The 8,777-nt window shown below is 41.0% G+C and overlaps 1 protein-coding gene across 1 annotated transcript in view; it reads right to left on the reverse strand.

The window, feature by feature from the left end:
• The window catches only part of cenpp (centromere protein P), a 93,537-nt gene that overhangs the window by 26,032 nt on the left and 58,728 nt on the right, over window positions 1-8,777 (reverse strand). The window lies entirely within an intron of this gene.

The raw sequence follows: 8,777 nt of genomic DNA on the forward strand, positions 1-8,777 counted from the left end.
GACTGCCATGAAGAATAAAGGTGTGTTATCACAACATTAAGATGCAAGGACGTCATAAATGGGCCTACAGTGCATCGCTCCCACCAGTCCTGTTCAGCCCGCTTTAATCCAACTCCAGTCCGTTTGCCTTGAGCAGGACCTGTGAACCTGCAGCTCTCGATCCACATGCAGCTCTTTGATGGATCCTGTGTGGCTCGTTTTTTCCTTTCTTTAAAATTGTCTATACTATAAAATGTAATTCTGTGACAATACTGAGCTTACCTACAGTTTTAAAAGTTGCACTAGCAAAATCAGAATAACGCTCATTACGCGCATTCTGTTGAGCTAGCCCTACATGTCTGAAGCAGTTGTTGATCCAGGAGGAGAGGATTCAGATGACAGATGGGAACTGAGTCATTTTGAGCTTAAATCAGTTCCCTGGCAGCAGCTTTCCACAACAGGTCTCTATTTCCATCAGCTGCCTCAATTCACATTGGTGCACTTTGTGTCACAGATTGAAAAGTTGCTCAAAGGGTTTGGTTGGTTTGAACCACTAAAGTGTGAAAGAGAACCACAGCAGCAGAAAACGGAACAAATGTTGCAGTTTTGGTTCCCAATCGAACCGGGTCTACCGGACTATTAATAGGAAAAACAGCGCTAGAGAAGCAATAGTTGATGCCCATCAACCTCTGAAGGTCATCTCCAAACAATCTAATGCTAATCATTCGGCAGAGGGGAAGATTATTCATTTTCCGAGGTATTCTAGTGTCAAGTCGCGGTCCATCTAAGTTTAGTCCAAACTGGATCATCAACAGAACCAAACACAGCAGGCTGATGGATCATGGATTGAACTTCTCCATTTCACTTCTTCTTTGTTTGGTTTTATAAACAACAGTCCAGCATCTCAGTAATTACAGTGTAAGACAAGATAAATTGATATAGTACCCCATCTTACCCTGATGGAAGCTGCTTTAAGCTGAATAAAAATCTGACATCTTTAACCAATTAAAAGTAGGCGGTGCTAAGCCTAGAGAAGGGAGGAGATGTTCCCTGATCTCCACTTTCATCTGCACCTTCAAGATACCAACAGGAACATTCCCATTTTCAGATTATCACCTCAGTCGTGGGAGACGACCTGGAGCCAGGATGACAGATTCTGAATGAGTCAGAGAAAATGTGGTTCTGTAGCTGCATGCCATGAACATTCAGTAGAAGCTGGAAGCCAACATCATCATAACATTCATCATAACATTTTCCTCTGCAAGCCTGAGGTTTGGGAACATTTCCTGCAGTAGCAGAACTCTGAATGGATGACTGGATGTGGTGATCACGAAACCACGTTCCTGGTAACAAAACCTCGACATTTCAAGTGATCACTTCATAGAAGGACATCCAGAGGAAAGAAAGCGATAAAAACAAGGAGCTCGAATGAATGGCCAGCTTTAGAAGATACGGACAAATCATGGTCACGGCATGCTTGAGCTGGAAAACCTTCCTCAAATGAGCCGGAACGCCTAGATTAAAGCCGTTCCTGCAGCAGAAAAGTTGGCAGGGTTGCCAAAGAAACCAGGTGCTTCAGTCATTAGATTCAAATATCAAAGAGATGAAGGAAGAGCCCAGGAATCATCAGTCACATGAAGTCAGGAATGCTCTGCAGGACGGAGATCAAGCCAAGAAAGAAAAATGATAAAAACTGTTCAGAACCATCAGTACCCTCCTTCATTCCTACCTGTTTCTTATTTGGGCTGTAAGCTTCAGCAAACAAATCAGATTTGTCCCCATTAGCAGCTCCAGCGAGGTTCCACCCCATTTTTCGTACCCACGCCCAGGGGTGGAACAAGCCAGTGTTGATGTGATTTGATTGACAGTCGACTGAATTCATTGATTTCCGTCACTGGAGGAGCGAAAGCCAAATCGTGCAAACTCTAAACAACAGTGTGGCTCAGTTTGCAGGAGCATAAGTATGAGTTCAATCATGAGCAGTGCCAGGAAAACATGTGTCAACTTTTGGAGTAGTATACTGATTTAGCAGCCCTGCCAGCAGCTTGTCTCTCTGGAGAATGGGCAGCAAGGAAGAGAGAAACAGTATGAATTACCAAAATTACGTAACACTAGCTTGTTGTTCTCTGTTTGGAATTTTATTTTCAATAAAGTTCATGAATGGATATTGGTTTACATGTTTTGACAACATTAACTAAATCCAAAATAAAGTAGAGTTTATGCATAGCAAATTTATCAGCTGATCAGAATTGTTATTGTTATGTTTGGGCCAGCAATAAATTCCTAAAAGACTAAATGAAATATCTGGGTTTATTTGAGTCCATCAGAACCACAACCTCAATGTTCTCCACTGCAGAGTATCGCTGCAAACATCAGCGGAGAGTTGATCACAACTGCAGCGCACAAGAGTGAGGAGCAGACCATAAATGGAGACGATCTGGGCTAATACAGAACCGGACATTAACTGGTTAGAGTGGGACCTGACAGCGGCTGTAGTCCCTCTGAGTTCTGGGTCATCCTGGGGGCTTCCTCCAATGGACTGATCAGGTGATCAAACCTCCTCAGCTCCTTCTAGAGTGATGGTGAAAAGACCAGGATCATGGATCCAATCGGTTTTCATTTGACTACCATGCTTCCTTCGACTGGATGTAATTAGCAGACCAGAGTTCAAAGGTTCTGACCTGAACCTCATAAAGAATCTATACAGAATATAAAGATTAGGGTGATGGGTAGGAGGCCTTCCTACTATGGGTGCTCTGATAAATTGGCCCATATTTCCTTAACTTTGACCGATGCTTATATGAGAAATCAATTTTATCCACTGATCTAGAAAAAAGGCCTGAAAATCATCCACCGTCTCCCTACAGGTAGAAATGGCCTGTGTTTTTTTTTTAATCAAAGACAAAAGAGAAATCTAACAACTGCTAAAATATGGTGCCACTCCATTTATGTTTACATTTTGTAAACAAGAAAGTTGCCCTCAGTGTCTTCTTAGGAGGTTTTTGTGTAATTTCCTTCAGAAATTCTTAGTGCAGCGCCACCACAGGCAAGGAGGTGAACAGGTTTGTGAAATAGTTTAGATTGTTTGACACAGTGCATCCTGAAAGTGAACTGCAGCTGCTGAAAATTTAACAATTTTGGTCCCCAATCAAATCGAATCCACAGGACTATCAGGTGAGAAAACACTTCGAAGATAAACTATTGAAACAGCAAAGGAGACCTGCAGAAAAATGCTTAGCTGTTGGAGAAGTCTAACTCCCAATAAAGAGTTTTTGATTAATTATTGAGAACGTAAATAATTCAAAATTACATTTTAAAATGTCTTTTTTTTTGTACATTAAAAAAAAACAACAAACTGATTTTACATTTCCACTTTTTTAATGATCTTCTATGGCATTCCTTGCTCCTCATTTCCTGTTATTTGGTTGAATAAAAATAATTTCTAATCTAAATTTTGCTGGGGTCTGAATAGTTTTGGGCTCTGGTCCATCATCCTGGGTCAACTCAGAGCCGAGCTGCTGCAGGATTCATTGAATCAGGGCAATTCCTGGACGCCTCCCAGTGGAGTCGATCGGATTTGATTTAAAATATGCTTTAGCAGCTCAACCTGATTTTGTTTTGAGCTAAACCTAAGTGAACATGTGGTACATGTTCAGTTTCAGTCTAAATGTCGCTATGTCGGCAATGACATCATTCTGGACTGGAAAGATCTATAGCTGGCAGAACTTCAGGATCACACCTCTTTCAAAATGTTTCCTGGCGCTGAAGCCTCTACAGCGCTGAGGCAAGTTTTTGGCAACGGCATGCTGCCGGTTGCACCGCTGACTCTCATCAAATGCTGGAAGGTCCAGACGGAGCAAATTCTCCTCCTCAGAGCAAAAACACAACAAGCTGCAGTCAGATGTCTGAGAGGGCTGGAAACTATGAGGCCCTCTGAGAGATCCTGACCATCAGGAACGCAGACCATCACACGTCAGGAACGCTGAAATCTTAAAACTGTAATTTCAACAATTACGCCATCACGGTTTTGCTCCTCCACCACAAACCAGCTTCCCTCTGAGGGCTGTTAACTCTGCAGCGCTTCATCACCGGGAGGCGCAGCAGTCAAAAGAAGTCTTCATCATCCGCTTTGATCCGTTGGAGATGAAGACCCTGAACCCCAGCAGCTCTGCTCTTCATCCAGACAGTCATCACACGTCAGGTTAGGCTGCGCTCAGAGAGGCTTACATCAGGATCCAATCAGAGTCCAGCCATGTTTGGGAAAATGATCTGGCTCGGAGCAGCCCATTGTTTCAGCACATAGCTATGACAGAGCAGAAATACGGTCCGAGGTTCCGAGGGGAACCAGAAACCAGATACCAGCAGCTGTCAATGGTGTCATCAGAGCTGACCTGAAATCTGCAGCAGTAGGTACAAACATAGCCGCTGATCCTCGCTATGCTTTGTTTCTATCATCATGATCTACAAACCCTTGAGAGTTCCCCTCCAGACCCTCCAAAATATCCCTGCTGGACGATAGCTCATCCTGCAGGTGGCGTCCTAAAGTTTCTCTTTTTAAACCTTCAATAATTTAGATGTTGAAACTTAATGAGTTAAATTTTTTTTAACAAAATTCATTGCATTTTTTTTTAAACGTACAAAAGTCACAATCTGGAACCTTTGTGTTTGTATGTTTTTAGTACCTCCGAAAATCTGATGCACAGCGACAGCAATGGAAGATGAAGCTCCTTCTCTCGGCCCACTGGGGGTGAATTTCTGCTTCAAAAAATGATCTGATGGGACGCTGGAAAAGACTATTGTTGTGCTCAAGTTGTGCTAAAAGGAGTTAGCCTAAAAGTGAAGCTATTCAAGCCAAAACTAGCATCTCAATGCTAGACATGTACAGTAGCAGCAGCATAAACATTCCCAATGTTCACATCAGCGTCTACAGTCCACATTTATAAAGAAGTTCCAGGAATGATCTGGGCTTCCTGAATAGCACATTGCATCAATCTGACGGTCGTAGAACCTAAATGCTAAGTTTTGTGGTTGAACTCATGTTTCTATTTACTCAATAATTTAGCAGCAAAAAGGGTTTTTTAAATTAAAATTTAGCTTATTTTACATAGTTTTAGATATAGTATTATTAGACATAGTATTAGATTAGGTTATTCATTAATAACAGACACTGTAATTAACTTGATTAAGCATGTTGAGTCCCACCATTAGTTTAAAGGCAACAGTTCCCTTACACATTTTTATACCTTTTCCTAAGTTTAACAGAAAAACCAAGGGCTAAAAATTGGATTAGCTAGTTTTGCTGCAAATAGCTCTGTTGTTTGCATATGCGGAGTGACGTAAATGTCAGAAAAGTCACTTCATCATCTTCTTTGTCATAATAGCGGTTGGAAAAAAACTCAAGGAAACATTAATGCCACCTACTGGTAAGGCCGCCCTGTATATCAATCAAGTGCTGGGATGAATAACACAGGCTAACATCTGGTTTTTTTTTAATGTCATGTAATCTACTCTCACTACCTTTGCTATCAAAATATTGAGCACCCCTGCTTTACAGAGATTTGTCCAATGTTCTTCTTTTCTGATCTCAAAAAGCCAGTTTGGACATCATCAGACAGTTTGGGGTGTAAAATCAACCTGGGTCTGATTACTTCTGTGAAAACATCCTTAAAGGTGAACCTGCTTCCCATCGATCATGACACGGTCAGAACACCAATCTCCTGACATTGTGAGTGGAAACGCAGAAAGAAAACTGAGTCCATTAGCTGGATGCAGAACCTTTGGTAACCAACATGCATCTGAGATCATCTCATCTCTAAAATTGTGGCTGAACACATGAACTGGTGAGGAGAGGAGAGTCACCAGGAGACTCGCCCTTCAGGCTAATAGAAAAACCTTTCTGATAGGATAAGAAGGAAAAATTACTGACAAATAGGCCTGTCACAATAAAAAAATTACTTAATAATAAATTGTTCCAGAGGTTTTTGGGATAAAAGATAATATGGTTGTATTTACACCATTTTCAAGTAATATAGTAGTAATAGCATAATGATGCAAGAAGATATTATCAAACCCTAACCCTATAATTCTAATGAGCATTTAATACTGGAACTGAGAGATGTTGTAAATATCCAAAATAAATAAACAAAATGACAGAAATAAAATGTATTTTGAAATGTCTATAAACAAAAGTGTCCTTCCAAAAGGGGCTGGTTGAGACCAAAGCACCAGACTGAGCACTTTTATCATCCAGTTTTGGTAAAAAGAGAAAGAAAAGAGAAAAACGATAAATTATGCAAACGGAAATTATTACATTTGTTTTAATTTGTCTTAATTAATTGAATTATTGCTTATTGCGACATGTTTTTGGTGTTTTATTTAAGACAGATTTCAGAATCAGCAACATAAATTACACCATTTTCTATTGGTAAATCATTAAACAAAACCTCAATCTAAAAAAATTACAGCTAAATTATCACAACCAAAATCGAATCCATAACAAAATTACTCTCTTTCTCTGCAACTTTAACTTTCTACTAAGTACAATAAAACCCCAGAAGAAAGTTTAATATTTGAAATATGTGGAGGTAAAGTCCTTTTTTGTGATTTCTAACCTGCAAGAAGAAGTCATGAACAAAACCTTATTCCTGTCTGAACCGGTTTTGGTTTACAAGAATCCTTCATTTGTCTTTTGTTCCAAAAACTTCTGCTGAGAACAACAGAATCTGCTTAAAGAATTGGAGGACATTGACCTTTGCAGACGCCTCACTGAGCAAATGATGGTTTCACCAGAGATGGTTTGGAAAATATGAATTCTCCTTCCAGAAGATGCTCAGAAAGCAGAACTCAGACCAAATCCCACTCCTGCTTGTCAGCCTGCCAGACCAGACCCGGGTATTAAAATGGTCTGGCTCGGCAGAGAGCCGTGGCGTTCCAGCTCAGCTCAGCAGAAAATCCCAGGATGAAAGGAAAAGGAACCCCTGAGGGAGCGAGCCCCTGTTAGCTTTTCCATTTCAGATCGCTACTTTTCATCCCTGCCTCAGATGTAGCGTAAAGACGCTTCCTGTTCAGCAAAAACTGAAGTCTGGTGCTGTGTTGCTAATACCACCTTAAACCAGTGACTTCCATAGTCTCTGTGTTGCTAATACCACCTTAAACCAGTGACTTCCATAGTCTCTGTGTTGCTAATTCCACCTTAAACCAGTGACTTCCATTGTCTCTGCGTTGCTAATACCACCTTAAACCAGTGACTTCCATCATCTGCTTTGCTAATTCCACCTTAAACCAGTGACTTCCATCATCTGCTTTGCTAATTGCACCTTAAACCAGCGATTTCCATTGTCTCTGCGTTGCTAATACCACCTTATGTCACCTCAAATTTGGAACAAACTTCCAGAAAACTGCAAAACAGCTGAAACATTGAGTTCTTTTATATCAAGACTGACAACCTGCATGTTTAGAGTTGAGCCATAATAAGTGGAATACTGACCAACATTTTTGTTGTGTATTGAGGATTTTAACTATGGCATTTGACAAAATGTAACATCTATTATTGGTTTTCTTTCATTTGTTTTTTTTAATGTTTTCACAATGTAAAACATGTTGATGTACAGTGCTGCTGAAATGTGTGAGATAAATAGACTTGATTGATTGATTGATTGATTGTATGACTTTTCTCGTCTCTGTATGTGTCGGTAATTCCACCTTAAACCAGTGACTTCCCAGCTTCATGGAATAAAGCCACCTGCTCCCAGCCCAGATTAAAAACACATGTAGGAAAAGTTTTCCAGAACCAAGCGGACGTCCTGTGGTGAGGATCCTGCAGGAGGGAGGAAGAACGTCCTCAGAGGACCAGCCTCCGCACCAACTCACTTCCATCCATCCATCCATCCATTTTCTGTTCACCCTTGTCCCTAATGGGGTCGGGAGGGTTGCTGGTGCCCATCTCCAGCTACGTTCCGGGCGAGAGGCGGGGTACACCCTGGACAGGTCGCCAGTCTGTCGCAGGGCAACACAGAGACATACAGGACAAACAACCATGCACACACACACTCACACCTAGGGAGAATTTAGAGAAACCAATTAACCTGACAGTCATGTTTTTGGACTGTGGGAGGAAGCCGGAGTACCCGTAGACAACCCACGCATGCACAGGGAGAACATGCAAACTCCATGCAGAAAGACCCTGGCCGGGAATCGAACCCAGGACCTTCTTGCTGCAAGGCAACAGTGCTACCAACTGCGCCACTGTGCAGCCCCACCAACTCACTTTTAGGTGATTATTCTAAGTTATATTCAGCTACAACAGATAAAACCTGGTTTACTCTGATTGGTCGTTCACATCACCTTCATCAGGCTCCGCCCCTTTCAATAAGAGATCAGACAGGCTTTAGAGGCTTCTCCACACTTCCAGTTGCTGCTTGCAAAGACGTGCAAAAAGCCTTAAATTCAACATATTTATCCATCTTTTACTGATGCAGGAGCTGTTCACTTCAGATCATGCAATTTAGATTTATCCCTAATTTAGTTTGTATTCATTTTTTTCACAAAAAAGTTGAATCATCTGTATTAACTAAAAACAGTATGTTCGAGCACCAAAAAAAGTGAAACATTTCAGAGTATAAACATGTAATATCCAAGTGTTGTGTGCATTAATAACATTGTAGCGCTAATTTCAATGCAAAACCAACAAAAAACCAAAATGTAACACACTAAGGGGAAAAAATGGAGATGAGTTGCTTTGGCAGAGACAAAAATCCACTTTCTGCATCATTAACTATAATAAACTAACGGAACACTTT

This window comes from Xiphophorus maculatus, chromosome 20 (genome assembly GCF_002775205.1).
Source record: "Xiphophorus maculatus strain JP 163 A chromosome 20, X_maculatus-5.0-male, whole genome shotgun sequence".
Taxonomy (NCBI): Eukaryota; Metazoa; Chordata; class Actinopteri; order Cyprinodontiformes; family Poeciliidae; genus Xiphophorus; species Xiphophorus maculatus.